The sequence below is a fragment of the Chenopodium album genome, chromosome 23 (assembly GCF_948465745.1).
Source record: "Chenopodium album chromosome 23, dcCheAlbu1.1, whole genome shotgun sequence".
NCBI classification, from domain to species: domain Eukaryota; kingdom Viridiplantae; phylum Streptophyta; class Magnoliopsida; order Caryophyllales; family Amaranthaceae; genus Chenopodium; species Chenopodium album.
The window spans coordinates 32,949,383-32,964,014 of NC_137856.1; the positions used below are offsets into that span (position 1 = coordinate 32,949,383).

A 14,632-nucleotide genomic window follows, 5' to 3' on the forward strand; every position below is an offset into this window, starting at 1 on the left:
AGAAATAGTATAGTGACGTTAAAAAAGAAATTAAAAACAGATGAAACACCGTCGTTTTGGGAGTGGTGCATGTATCTTCTATGCACAATGGTGCATCTAATAAATTGCGATGGCAGCAATAAAGATTGGACCTATTAAATGGGTTTAAAGCCCAAACATAATCCAAGCCCATGCGCCATATCTCTAAGTGCGTTTAAATTGGCCTTTCAATTCATCAGTACCTAAAGTATTTTATACGTAATGAAAAATATAGTCATGTGCATCTTGTTAGATTATCACAATATATATTTTCAAAATAACAACTTTTCATAATTTTTGCTTATCGGGTAATCAAAGATCAAATATAAATAGTTGAATTCATGCATTGATAAACGTGACTAAAGAAACGTGTTAGCTAAAAAAAAAAAACGCAGGAAGTATAACATAAATTGTATTATAAATCACAATTACATAAAGTGGATACCAACTAAAGAGAACTAGATAGAAAATGAAAATGATATCATCTAATGCTCTGGCAAATTAGTGGCTATATTTAAGAAATAAATTACTTGTTTAACAGATAAAAGATGCCATGCTTGAACTCATCAAACAATGCAAGTATGCATGGTTAGGCAATACAAGTTGAGGAATTGTATAAAAAAAAAACATACATTATTTATACTTTTAATTTTGATATATTTGACTAATTGAAGTAGAGTATATACTTATGAGATTACGGAGAGGATTCCGGAAGAATGTGTAAACATGATTTTCATTTAAATACATGCAATTCTTCCCTCCTTTTCTTTCACAATTAAATCAAATTTTCTCTTCTACTTTGGCTAGTTTCTTTTTCTCCTTCCAACGCTGGTTAGTAGTTGTCTATCTTTTTATAGTGGATGTTACAATTCATTATTTAGTGTTGTGAAAACATAAGGGTGAACTTCTACATGTAAACTTCCTTCATTTTTTAAAGTTCGAATTGCTTTTTATTTAGTTTTCGTTTAAAATAGTTCAACTATGTCCTATTTTATTTATTTTTCGGAAAACCCCCATTCTAGCATAATGACACATACACACACATTCTTCTTATCCTTCATTTAAGATTAGTTCAATTCTCATTAAGTCCCTTCTTGGTATGTATAAGTATATGCTATGCATTTAAATTTTGATCTCATATTACTAAATGTAGTAATTTTATCTTGCAGGTCTTGTAAGTTATAAGATCAAAAACGTTTTAAAAGACTGGAGAAGGAAAAGAGGCATTTCAATGGTGAAGGGACAACAGTTAGAAGTGCTAAATGCACTTGATGTTGCGAAGACGCAATGGTACCATTTCACAGCAATTGTGATTGCTGGTATGGGATTCTTTACAGATGCATATGACCTGTTTTGCATCTCTTTGTTGACCAAGCTTCTCGGTCGTATTTACTATGACACGCCTGGATCTGGTAAGCCAGGAGCATTGCCTATCAATGTCTCAGCTGCTGTAAGTGGAGTTGCTCTTTGTGGTACTCTAGCTGGCCAACTCTTCTTCGGTTGGCTCGGAGACAAGATGGGGCGGAAGAAGGTGTATGGTATCACCTTGGTTATGATGGTTGCAATGTCTATTGCCTCTGGTCTCTCCTTTGGGAGCAGTGCTAAGGGTGTTATGACAACACTTTGCTTCTTTCGTTTCTGGCTTGGATTTGGTGTTGGAGGAGATTATCCACTATCCGCCACGATCATGTCTGAGTATGCTAATAAGAAGACTCGTGGAAGTTTCATCGCTGCTGTCTTCGCTATGCAAGGCATGGGTATCTTAGCTGGTGGAATTGTCTCCCTAATTGTTTCAGCCGCATTTGAGGCCAAATTCAAGCCCCCTGCTTTCAAAGATAACCCTATTGCCTCCCTACCACCAGAGAGCGACTACATTTGGCGTATTGTCTTGATGTTTGGGGCCATACCTGCTGCCACAACATACTATTGGCGTATGCAGATGCCTGAGACTGCTAGATACACCGCTCTTGTGGCTAAGGATGCTAAGCAAGCTGCTTCAGACATGTCCAAAGTCCTAAAGGTTCAGATTGACGCCGAGGAGGAAAAGATTGACAAAATAGCAAAGAGTGAAAGAAATCAATTTGGGTTGTTTACTAAAGAATTTGCTAGACAATACGGTGTTCGCCTTCTGGGAACTAACCACCAGTACATGGTTCTTACTCGACATTGCATTTTACAGTCAAAACCTTTTCCAAAAAGATCTTTTTAGCTCCATTGGGTGGATCCCACCAGCAGCAGATATGAACGCTATTAGGGAGGTGTATATGGTAGCAAGAGCTCAAACCTTGATTGCTCTTTGTGGAACTGTCCCCGGCTATTGGTTCACTGTCGCTTTTATAGACATAATTGGACGTTGGTGGATTCAGATGATGGGATTCTTTTTCATGACTGTTTTCATGTTTGCCATTGCCTTCCCCTACAAATATTGGCAACAAAAGGAGAACCGTATTGGGTTTATTATTATGTACGGGCTCACCTTTTTCTTTGCCAACTTTGGTCCTAATGCCACCACCTTTGTGGTTCCTGCAGAAGTCTTCCCAGCTAGATTAAGGTCTACCTGCCATGGTATATCTGCAGCAACTGGAAAAGCAGGGGCTATAGTAGGAGCCTTTGGATTTGTGTACGCCTCACAAGAGAAGGATCCGGCTAAGAGAGATCATGGTTATCCCGCTGGTATTGGGAAGAGTAAGTCCCTTATCGTGCTTGGTGTCATCAACTTTATCGGGATGCTTTGCACTTTAATGGTTCCCGAATCAAAGGGTAAGTCACTTGAAGAATTAGCTGGTGAAGTTGAGGTTGATGAAGTTGATAATGACCGCAGGAGTTCCGCTTGATTTATTCTGGTTCATTTTTAGACATGTCAAAATTTTTTGTTTTTTTGAATTACTTGTTTTTGTTATTTATATTGAATGCCAATGATTAGTTTGGATTTGTTCTCACTTGTTATTTGTATTTAAGCTGCTACTAAAAGTAGCTTATAAATCATGAATGCAATGAAAATTATAATAAATTAAAAAGTATTCTTTATTTTTTTTTGGTGCAAAAAAGTATTTTTTATCAGTATAGCTTTGTTTTTCTTTTGTATTTCCTTAAATTGTTTTCTATAATAGTAATTCCATTAAAAAAAATATATGCTTTGTTTTAATTTGGAACTGGGATTTCATTTTAAAGATCTAGAATTGGCCCTATTAGATCCTTTATACTTGTATATAACTTCCTCATCATAATAACACTTGAATTTTTTGACAAATACAATATTTCAGGATATTAAATCGATGATGGTAGTTGGGTAAAATTTCGTGTAATGAGTGTATTTTCTTAATGAAATACTCCACCAATTACCAAAATCAAGCTTTGTTGATTATCAATTCATGGATTTATTCATAAGACTAAAACAAGAGCTTGAGATAATATGCATGTTATAAACAATAGAAGAATTAAGAGATGTATATTATAAAATTGTGTGTAGTGATTCGAACTACGTACTGGGACAAAGAATTCAAGAAGTATCAATTTTGAAAGAAAAAGAAATCAATTACTCATTTGTTCCAATTTTAATGTCACACACCTTGACATACGTTTTTAAGCGAGAAGTTGTTGTCGATTATCTATTACTAGTCTTGCTCCGTGCAATATAATGTATTGATTCATATTTCATAATAATGAGATTTATTAATAAATAGTCAATTTTTTTTTTTTTTTTGACAAGATTAATAAATAGTCAATTAAAATGGCGTTAATTAAAATAAATGACTTATGTAACACATTTTTTTTTTAAATAAGATCAAATTTAGGCCTTGTTCACTCCACCTTAAAAAAAAATAATCTTGTCAAACAAAATAAATAAATAAAATTGTAAAATAATTTTAGTTTAGTAAAAATCGGTAACTTAAAAAAAATAGTAGAAAACCAGTAAAAATATATAATTTCAGTCAGGAAAAAAAAGTTTTAGTTAAATAAAAATAATGTCATTTTAGTAAAAATAACTTAAGTTATGCAAAAATAATTTCAATATATATACACATATATATATACATATATACATATATATATATATATATATATATATATATATATATATATATATATATGTACATATATATATATATGTGTGTGTGTGTGTGTGTATATATATATACTCCCTCCGTCCCCGAATGATAGTCACTTTTGCCATTTTTAGTGACCCAAAATGTTAGCCACATTTGCTTTTTTCAAGTACCATTAATATTATTTTTTTTTATCAAAATTCTCTAACTTTTGCAAAAATGTTTGTGCAAATTTAACTTTTCCATGTAAATTTTACTTCCCATGTAGTTAAATTACTTTCTCTCTCTACTTTTTTGCATACCCAATGTAAATTTACTTTTTCGATGTACTTTCTTTAATTCTCCTTAATTCCCGTGATTTTTCTTCAAAAGTGACTATCATTTGGGGATGGAGGGAGTATTTTGGAGGGAAAATTTATCACAAAACTATGTCAAGTGTCCTAATAGATGATTACTTTAGTATATAGTATAGAAGCCACAAGATTTAGGTGATAGATTGTTGGAGTTGTCACTTGTTAATAATTATTCTAAAGGAATGCGTATATGAAGAGAAAAGATGGAAAATGATTTAATTAATCGGAAAAAAAAAGTGTAATAAGATAGTGGTGTATTATGATATTGAACGAGAGAGAATAGGTGGTCTAACTTTTTTAGCAGTATAAAATATGAATTATTACAAAATATAAAAGAAGTTTTTTTACCAATTTTGGTTAGAAGATAGATTTTACCTAGTATATATTAATTTTCTACCTTTTAAAAAGTTTAGGATGATTCTTAAGAATAGAGTTTAGACAATTATATTTATGTTTATACGCTTTTTTGCCCTTATGCGTTAATTGCCTTTTTTAAAACACTCGAGAATAGTGTGTGGACATTTATACCCTTAACAATATTTATTTACATATTTTTTCTTATTAAATTTGCCAACTAAAGTTGTGACATAAAGTTAAACCGAAAAAGCTTCTAGACATGACTAGATAGCTATGACGTGAGATGCGCACGTTAGCCGCCCTAGTGATGAGAAAGTTTTTAATTGAAAAAAGGGAGTGGCATCATGGCAATACTTTTACAAAGTAGCATGGTTTGTCATGAGAAAATAGAAATTATCCAATATTAATGGTTTCGTGATAAATAAAGGAGTGACAATGAATTAGAAAGAGAAATATTTTATTAAATTTGAAACATGGAGTACAAAGTTATACTTTGTAATGGAATATTCATTAGCTACTTTTAGTAGCAAATTAAATAATTTTAATAACATAAAAAGCAAGCGGGTTTTGAACCCAACTAATCATTGGTGCTCAATACAAATAACAAAAAAACAAGAGGTTAAGAAATCTGGTATGTCTTGAATTAACCAAGGGTAACATCTTCAAGTCACCATAGCATAAATCAAGCAGATTCTTTGCGTTCATCATCAACTTCATCGATCTCAACCTCACCAGCTAATTCTTCAAGAGACTTACCCTTAGATTCAGGAACCATTAGGGTGCACACCATACCTAAGAAGTTGATAACACCAAGCACAATAAGGGACTTACTCTTCCCAATACCGGCGGGATAACCATGATCTCTCTTAGCTGGGTCCTTCTCTTGTGAGGCATACACAAATCCAAAAGCTCCAATAATGGCACCAGCTTTTCCAGTTGCTGCAGATATACCATGGCAAGTAGACCTCAATCTAGCTGGGAAGACCTCAGCAGGCACAACAAAGGTAGTGGCATTAGGACCAAAGTTGGCAAAAAAGAAGGTTAGTCCATACATGATAATGAACCCAATACGGTTCTCCTTCTTTTGCCAATACGTGTATGGAAAGGCAATAGCAAACATAAAAACGGTCATGAAGAAGAATCCCATCATCTGAATCCACCAACGTCCAATCACGTCAATGAAAGCTACAGTGAACCAATATCCAGGAACAGTTCCACAAAGAGCGATCAAGGTTTGAGCTCTTGCAACCATATACACCTCTCTGATCGCATTCATATCTGCTGCTGGTGGGATCCACCCTATGGAGCTAAAAAGATCTTTTTGGAAAAGGTTTTGACTATAAAATGCAATGTCGAGTAAGAACCATGTACTGGTAGTTCCCAAAAGACGAAGACCATATTGGCGAGCAAATTGTTTTGTGAAAAGTCCAAATTGATTCCTTTCACTCTTCGCTATTTGGTCAACCTTTTCCTCTTCAGCGTCAATTTGAACTTTGAGGACTTTAGACATATCTGAAGCAGCTTGCTTAGCATCCTTAGCCACAAGAGCAGTGTACCTAGCAGTCTCAGGCATTTGCATACGCCAATAGTATGTTGTGGCTGCAGGTATAGCTCCGAACATCAAGACAATACGCCAAATATAATCACACTCCGGTGGTAGTGAGGCAGCTGCGTTTACTTTGAAAGGGGGAGGCTTGAATTTGGCCTCAAATGCGGAAGATACAATTAAGGAAACAATCCCACCAGCTAAGATACCCATGCCTTGCATAGCAAAGACAGCGGCAATGAAACTTCCACGAGTCTTCTTGTTAGCATACTCAGACATGATTGTGGCAGATAGAGGGTAATCTCCTCCAACACCAAATCCAAGCCAGAACCGGAAGAAACAAAGTGTTGTCATGACACTCTTGGCGGTGCTCCCAAAGGAGAGACCAGAGGCAATGGACATTGCAACCATCATAACCAATGTGATACCATACACCTTCTTCCTCCCCATTTTGTCTCCGAGCCAACCGAAGAAGAGTTGTCCAGCTAGTGTCCCACATAGGGCAACTCCACTTACAGCAGCTGAGACGTTGATAGGCAATGCTCCAGGCTTACTTGCTCCGGGTACATCATAGTAAATGCGACCTAGAAGCTTTGTCAACAAAGAGATGCAAAACAAGTCGTATGCATCTGTAAAAAATCCCATACCAGCAATCACAATTGCTGTAAAATGGTACCATTGCGTTTTCGCAACATCAAGTGCATTAAGCACTTCTAGTTGTTGTCCTTTCACCATTAAATTGTCTCTTTTTGTTCTCCAGTTTTCCAACTCGTTATCGACCTTATATCGTTCAAAACCTGCAAGAAGGATTATTACATTATTTAGGGTTAGATAGTGTAATATATAGCTCGAACACTAATTATTCGAAGTTACTATATATATTAAGTAATGTATAAATTAGATATATTTTGTAGCACATATTTGTATAATTATATACTACGTATATCAACACAAGACTGTAAACGGGTATACCATTAACAAGAGAAAAAAAAATATTGAGAATGAGATGCATTACTAACCCTTTCAACGAGGAGGAAGAAGCCGAAGTAGAAGAGAGAATTTGATTTGTGAAGGAATTGGAGGGAAAAAACACAAGTATTTAAAAGGAAATTATGTCGAAACATTCTTCCGGTATCTACTCCCATGATCCGTAATCTTATAAGCATATGCTCATCCACGTTTTATCAAATAGTATTTAATGGAGTTTACATGCAAATATATATGTTTATTATGAATGAAAATTTCCGCAACTGAAAATTCTCATGTTTCTTACATGACAATAAGAAAACAACTGTCTAACCATACATGTATAATTGATATATTCAATATTATTTTTTGGTATCTTTTGTTAAATTACTATTATAATTTTTAGTCAACTAGTAAACAGACAGTGCATCAAAAAAATATCTCTCATTCTCTAGCTCCTTTATTATCAGAAAATATCTCTTATTTTTAATTTCTTTATCTAAATGTTTGATAAGTTTTTTTTTTTTTTTTTTTTTTTTGAGACAATAAATGTTTGATAAGTTCTTATTAGGCATGAAAGGGTTATTCGTCTCATCTAATATAAATCCGTCGCATTAGTTAATTACTTGTATTTTGTTTTTCCTTTTGACAGAAATTTACTTATATTATTTTTAGGAAGATATTTACTTACATACAGTCTCTAATTACATGGTATGATTTTAATTAATACTTCTTTCTTTCGTATTTTATTACTTGCTTTATTGCAACTTTTTGCTATATCTATTTAACTTACATTGACTAATCTTTATGATTTATACATATGAAAAATCGTCTCAAAAAGATTTATGATTTATACATATGAAAAAAATATAATTTTATGGTACTTGCTGAAATCGTCTCAATAAATAGATTATTAATTTTCAATTGTTAAAATGAATACTTTTTACTGATAACTAGTTAAAAAGTTGCATCGACATAAGTGTCCAAAGAAAATGGAACAATTATTAAAATACAGAGGGTGTACAAAATTAAGGTGTATTTTATTTTATTTTTTTATTTTACAAAATGAGAGATTTTCATAGATAGCACTAGATTAAGGTAGCTTAAACACTAATTGCGTTTTTGCAGATTTAATTATTGATTTGCTGATATGGTTAGCAATTCATGGTTAATGCCCTTAATGGTGAAAAGTTAGTATATATTACCATATGACCGAAATAAAAGGAGAAATTTGTTGATGGAATTTAAAACTTGGAGCTTAAATTAGTTAATATTCCGAACTTGAAACTTTAAATATCGCTTAGCGAGCCACTTCATCATATTTGATCTTTAAAATGGCATATGGTAGTATAAGTAGAGGTGATAAAAAATTCGGATCGGACGAGCCTTGACATCAGATCTCATGGCCAAACCTGCAAAAAGAGATGGGCTTATTAAGCTAAAGTGGGCTTTTGGGCTTTTATCGGGTCGGATTTGGGTTTTAACTTAAAAACTTATTTTTTACTTGACCAAACTCGCCCTTTTCGGCTCGGATTGAGTCAGGTTAACCGCTAGTTAATCTACTCTAGCTATAAGATAGAAGTATAGAACAATGTCAGGTGCCTTCAATTTTTAGGCCTTGTGCAGGCGCACTGGTTACTGTAGGTAAGGGTTGGCCGGGTCTTCGTTCAATCATTCCCCTATAAAAACTTTATTTATTTATATATATTTTTTGAAACCTGTAAAAACTTTATTTAGCACTAATCCTGCATTCCTGCTTATTCAATGAACACTCAAGTAGATAGCCAGCTTGTTGTTGCAGCGATGAACAATGAAGAAGTTTATAGAGGCCAAGGCTATCACATTATTCGACATTGCAAGAGGCTCATCGAGGAAGCTAATTGGCAAATTCAAATTACTCATGTTTACAGAGAAGCAAATCGAGCTGCAGACTGGTTAGCTAATCAAGGGGTCACCCAGAACAACAATATCGAGTTGATTCAATTCCCTCCTCTCGAGTTAGGACGTTTTCTTCACAATGATATTGTTGGTGTGGCTTGGCCACGTTTAATTTCTGCTTAGTTTTATTTTTGTAATTTCTTTTCCGGGGCCTAGCCCCTCGTTTGCATCAAAAAAAAAAAAGAACAATCAAGTGACAAAGTCAAAGAGTGTAACATTTTATTTATTTATTTTTTTTTTTTTGGCTGGAATGGTAGTAAGCTTGATTTTGAAATATATTTCCTTTTTTTTGAAAATAAATATGAGCTCCAAAAAGGGAAAATATGGTTAACAAAATTAATAATAAGGAACACAAGGAAAGTTGGGGGAACATTCCTAAAGATGAGAAAAGATTGGAAAAAATAGGGGGGTGGATGTTCAGAAATTGTCAAATTGGAGCTGGAAATAGGGTGATTGGGTGCTATTTGTGTTATCGGTGATGAAGGGATTAAGGCCCTGTTCTTTTCACCTTAAAAAAATAATATTATGTAAAAATAATTTCAGTTCAGTAAAAATAAGTTCAGTTCAGTAAAATTAATTTCAGTTCAGTAAAAATAATTTCAGTTTAGTAAAATTCAGTTTTCTTAAAGAAGAATTATAATAGAAAATCAGTAAAAAATAATTTCAGTTCAGTAAAAATAATTTAATTTCAATAAAAATTAATTTCAGTTCAGTAAAATTAAGTTCAGTTCAATAAAAATAAGTTCAGTTCAGTAAAAATAATCTCAGTTCAGCAAAATTAAGGTGAATCAAACAGGGCCTAAGTGATTATGCTATTTACATAAACAATAACTTTTGCATACACACGACTCGCAATAATATATATTAGTATACATTGAATAGTTTTAGGATAACTTTTAGCCTTCTTTGTAATAACTTTAACATGATATAATTTTAATGTGAATAGGTTATAAGAATAGTTTAATAAAATTATACTTTTACTCATTGAGAATTGATGTTTACCCATTTGACTAGAGTACTTTTATCAATAAATCATAGTAGGTAACTGTTATTTTTATAAATGTAGCTTTTATTCATATCAAGGTGACTTTTACTTACTTCATGGTGAGGATCATTTTAAGATAATTTTACAAAAGTTATACAATAATATTGTGGGAAAAACTTGTATGGACCCGATTCACAGTAATATTATTGTGGATTTGAGATCCATACATGCGCAACTGAAGACGATATATTGAACATAGTGACCATAATTTTAACATAGTTACTTTTATCAAAACTTGTGTGACGTTAATGTGGACCTAAAAACACACATGTCATCTGAAGTAATGTTAGACATAGTTATCCTAATTTAAATATAGTGGTCTTTATTATTCATATTAACCAATACATTAAACTTTCATTAAAAAAAATATAATAATAACCTCTTATGACCTTTGAAATAACACAATGACTTTAGTTTTAGCATAATAACCTTTATTTTAACATGATGATGCGTTTTTTTTTATTAATATATAAAACGACCAGAGTGTCTCTAATATTAGTGGTTTACAATAAATTAATGTGAACCACATCTATTTAAAAGTTTGTATGCACAAGATTCATAACTACTATACATACTTATTCACAAATAAAAAAGATACCAATAATTTAGCAGTTTTTAGAAAGATAAAAAAGAGAAGCTAATAGATATAAATAAATTTCATTGCATTCAACGGCTACATTAATTTGCCAATCAATTAATTTAATCCTTTACAAAAAAAAAATTAAATTATAATTAAAAAAAATGTGAAGAAAAAAAAAATTCGAACCCAGTTACAAAAATCAACATTGGCTTCGGGTACGAAAAACAAAATACGAATAGAACAAAGAAAAAAAATCGAGGAAGCCCAAGTTTCTCACCGTGAGAAATGAATTCGTTTCTCATGGGGGCATTTTTGTGAATAAATCAACAACTTTTTCAATTTTATTCAACTGTGGAGCCCACAATATTGAAAAAGTTGTTGATTTATTCACGAAAATGCCATCATGAGAAATAAATTTTGTTTCTCACCATGAGAAACAGGGAATTTCCCAAAAAAATCAAGACGGAAGACAATAACTTGATCAGTATGTACGCCAAACAAAAGAGTACTAATCAAGCAGAACTCCTGCGTTCGTCGTCAACTTCATCAACCTCAACCTCACCAGCTAATTCTTCAAGAGACTTACCCTTAGACTCGGGCACCATTAAAGTGCACAACATACCTAGAAAGTTGATAACACCAAGAACGATTAGGGATTTACTCTTCCCAATACCGGCGGGATAACCATGGTCTCTCTTTGCAGGATCCTTCTCTTGTGAGGCGTACACAAATCCAAAGGCTCCTATAATGGCCCCGGCTTTTCCAGTTGCTGCTGATATACCATGGCAAGTTGACCTCAACCTAGCTGGGAAGACCTCAGCGGGCACCACAAAAGTAGTGGCATTTGGACCAAAGTTGGCAAAGAAGAAGGTAAGCCCATACATGATAATGAATCCTATACGATTCTCCTTTTGTTGCCAATATTTGTAGGGAAAGGCAATAGCAAACATGAAAACGGTCATGAAAAAGAATCCCATCATTTGAATCCACCAACGTCCAATTATGTCTATGAAAGCAACAGTAAACCAATAGCCGGGGACGGTTCCACAAAGAGCAATCAAGGTTTGAGCTCTTGCAACCATATACACCTCTCTGATCGCATTCATATCTGCTGCTGGTGGGATCCACCCTATGGAGCTAAAAAGATCTTTTTGGAAAAGATTTTGGCTATAAAATGCAATGTCTAGTAAGAACCAAGTGCTAGTGGTTCCTAGTAGACGAAGACCGTATTGACGAGCAAATTGTTTTGTGAAAAGCCCAAATTGATTTTTATCACTCTTCGCTATTTGGTCAACCTTTTCCTCTTCAGCATCAATTTGAACCTTGAGGACTTTAGACATATCTGAAGCAGCTTGCTTAGCATCCTTAGCCACAAGAGCAGTGTATCTAGCAGTCTCAGGCATTTGCATACGCCAGTAGTATGTTGTGGCAGCAGGTATAGCTCCGAACATCAAGACAATACGCCAGATATAATCACACTCTGGTGGTAAGGAGGCAACCGCATTTACTTTGAAGGAGGGAGGCTTGAATTTGGCCTCAAATGCGGAAGATACAATTAAGGAAACAATTCCACCCGCTAAGATACCCATGCCTTGCATAGCAAAAACAGCGGCGATGAAACTTCCACGAGTCTTCTTGTTAGCATACTCGGACATGATGGTGGCAGATAAAGGGTAATCACCTCCCACACCAAATCCAAGCCAAAAACGAAAGAAGCAAAGTGTTGTCATGACACTCTTGGCGGTTCTCCCAAAGGAGAGACCAGAGGCAATGGACATTGCAACCATCATAACCAAGGTCATACCATACACCTTTTTCCTTCCCATTTTGTCTCCGAGCCAACCAAAGAAGAGTTGGCCAGCCAGTGTCCCACAGAGGGCCACTCCACTTACGGCAGCTGAGACGTTGATAGGCAATGCGCCTGGCTTATTTGATCCGGGTACATCATAGTAAATACGACCGAGAAGCTTTGTCAATAGGGAAATGCAAAACAAGTCATATGCATCTGTGAAGAATCCCATACCAGCAATCACAATTGCTGTAAAATGGTACCATTGTGTTTTCGCAACATCAAGTGCATTAAGCACTTCCAGTTGTTGTCCTTTCACCATTAATGTGTCTCTTTTTGTTCTCCAGTTTCCTAACTCGCTGTTGACTTTATGTTGTAAAAGACCTACAAGGTAAATTAAACGTTTATTGACAAATTGTGTAATGGTTTTGCAGCACATTATTACAGTTACATTTATGTAATGACATTAATTTTGTAGCTCATACATACATACATTATATCACAAGACTACATACGTAGAATTTAATTTAGAAAATGCATAATTTGTAGCACTAGTATACAATAACAAGAAATTAAACTATATAAGGCAATGTTAATTATGTTGTTACTATCTACTAATTCAAAATTCTGTTTGCGCATGCGATCACACATGCTACATATAATTGAAGGAGATCGTTTGATAATGATGAGCACGTAACAACTATACTTATAACAGGAATATGTACATGTAGAACTATAATGTATATGAACTATGAAGCTAAGACGAGAAATTATAGAAAGAGATATTTATGACTAACCCTTTTGTAGAGGAGAAGAAGCCGAAGTAGAAGATAGATATTTTGATTTGTGAAGGTATTGGAGGGAAAAACAAAAGTATTTAAAGGGAAATCATGCTTAAACATTCTTCCGGAATCTACTCCGTAATCTTATAAGCATATACTCTTTCATGTTTTATCAATTACTTTTTAATGGAGTTTACATGCTTGATGCAAATATACTACATGTTCATGAATGAAAATTTCCACAACCGGAAAGTCTCATGTTTCTTGACAATAATAACACAACTGTTCAACCGTACACATATACTTGATAAATTCATTTATAGTATCTTTTGATAAAGTAATATATATTATTTTCCAACTTTTAAGTACGTTCAATTAGTTTGTATTAATTACGCTGATTAAAAAATACCCCAAATGAGCCTTTAAAAAAAAAAAAAAAAAAAAAAAAGGGTTTTCTATACTGTGGCCCCGTGGTTATTGATATTTTAAGGTGTGTCCATATTTTTTCAAAATTATAAGATGTGCCCTTCAACTTAAAGTGTTTATTTAATTGTACCCTTTGACGTCAACCAACCGTTAGTGGTTGTTTTAACTGTTAATTAATCTTACTTTGGAGAGAAATTTCACGTACAAATTGAGTTGTAGTTATTTAAGGGATTAACATTATCTTTTTTCCGCACATTTTTTCATCTACTTTTTCTTCTTATTTCTAAATACAACCATTGATATGTCAAGCTCTCGGTGTACATTTTTCTTTTTTTTTTCTTCATCCGCTTCTTATTACTCTCTCTATTTTTTTTTCAATTACTAACGTCGAGATAACGTCAAAGGATACAGTTGATTAAACAATTTAAATTGGAAAAGCATGCGCACACCTTAAAAACTCAACAACCTTACGGGCATAGCTTAGAAAAACCCAAAAAAGAAATACCTCAAATGATGATATTAGATTTTCCCTTTTAAATTTAAAATTAAATTAAGTTTTGCTTTTATTTTGAAAGAAAGTTGTTTTTAAGAACTATTTGTACAAAAATTGAATTAGAATGAACATTAATTACACTGATCATCGCGTGATTTTGAAAAGACTAAAATGTTTGATTTTGAAAGCATATTTAATTAAATAAAAAGGAATTTTGAGTTAACCTATTATAAAGGTTGATTTATTTAATTATGAGTGTATGAGGAATTATTGAATTATTATTAAAGCTTACA

General features: G+C 33.4%; 3 pseudogenes; 1 reads left to right on the forward strand and 2 right to left on the reverse strand.

The window, feature by feature from the left end:
* The first annotated feature begins 1,249 nt into the window (after positions 1-1,249).
* On the forward strand, positions 1,250-3,112 carry LOC145608065 (putative inorganic phosphate transporter 1-3 pseudogene; annotated as a pseudogene).
* Positions 3,113-5,456: 2,344 nt separating this feature from the next.
* Positions 5,457-7,055, reverse strand: LOC145608066 (putative inorganic phosphate transporter 1-3 pseudogene; annotated as a pseudogene).
* A 4,189-nt stretch (positions 7,056-11,244) lies between these two features.
* Positions 11,245-12,960, reverse strand: LOC145606821 (putative inorganic phosphate transporter 1-3 pseudogene; annotated as a pseudogene).
* Positions 12,961-14,632: the final 1,672 nt, after the last annotated feature.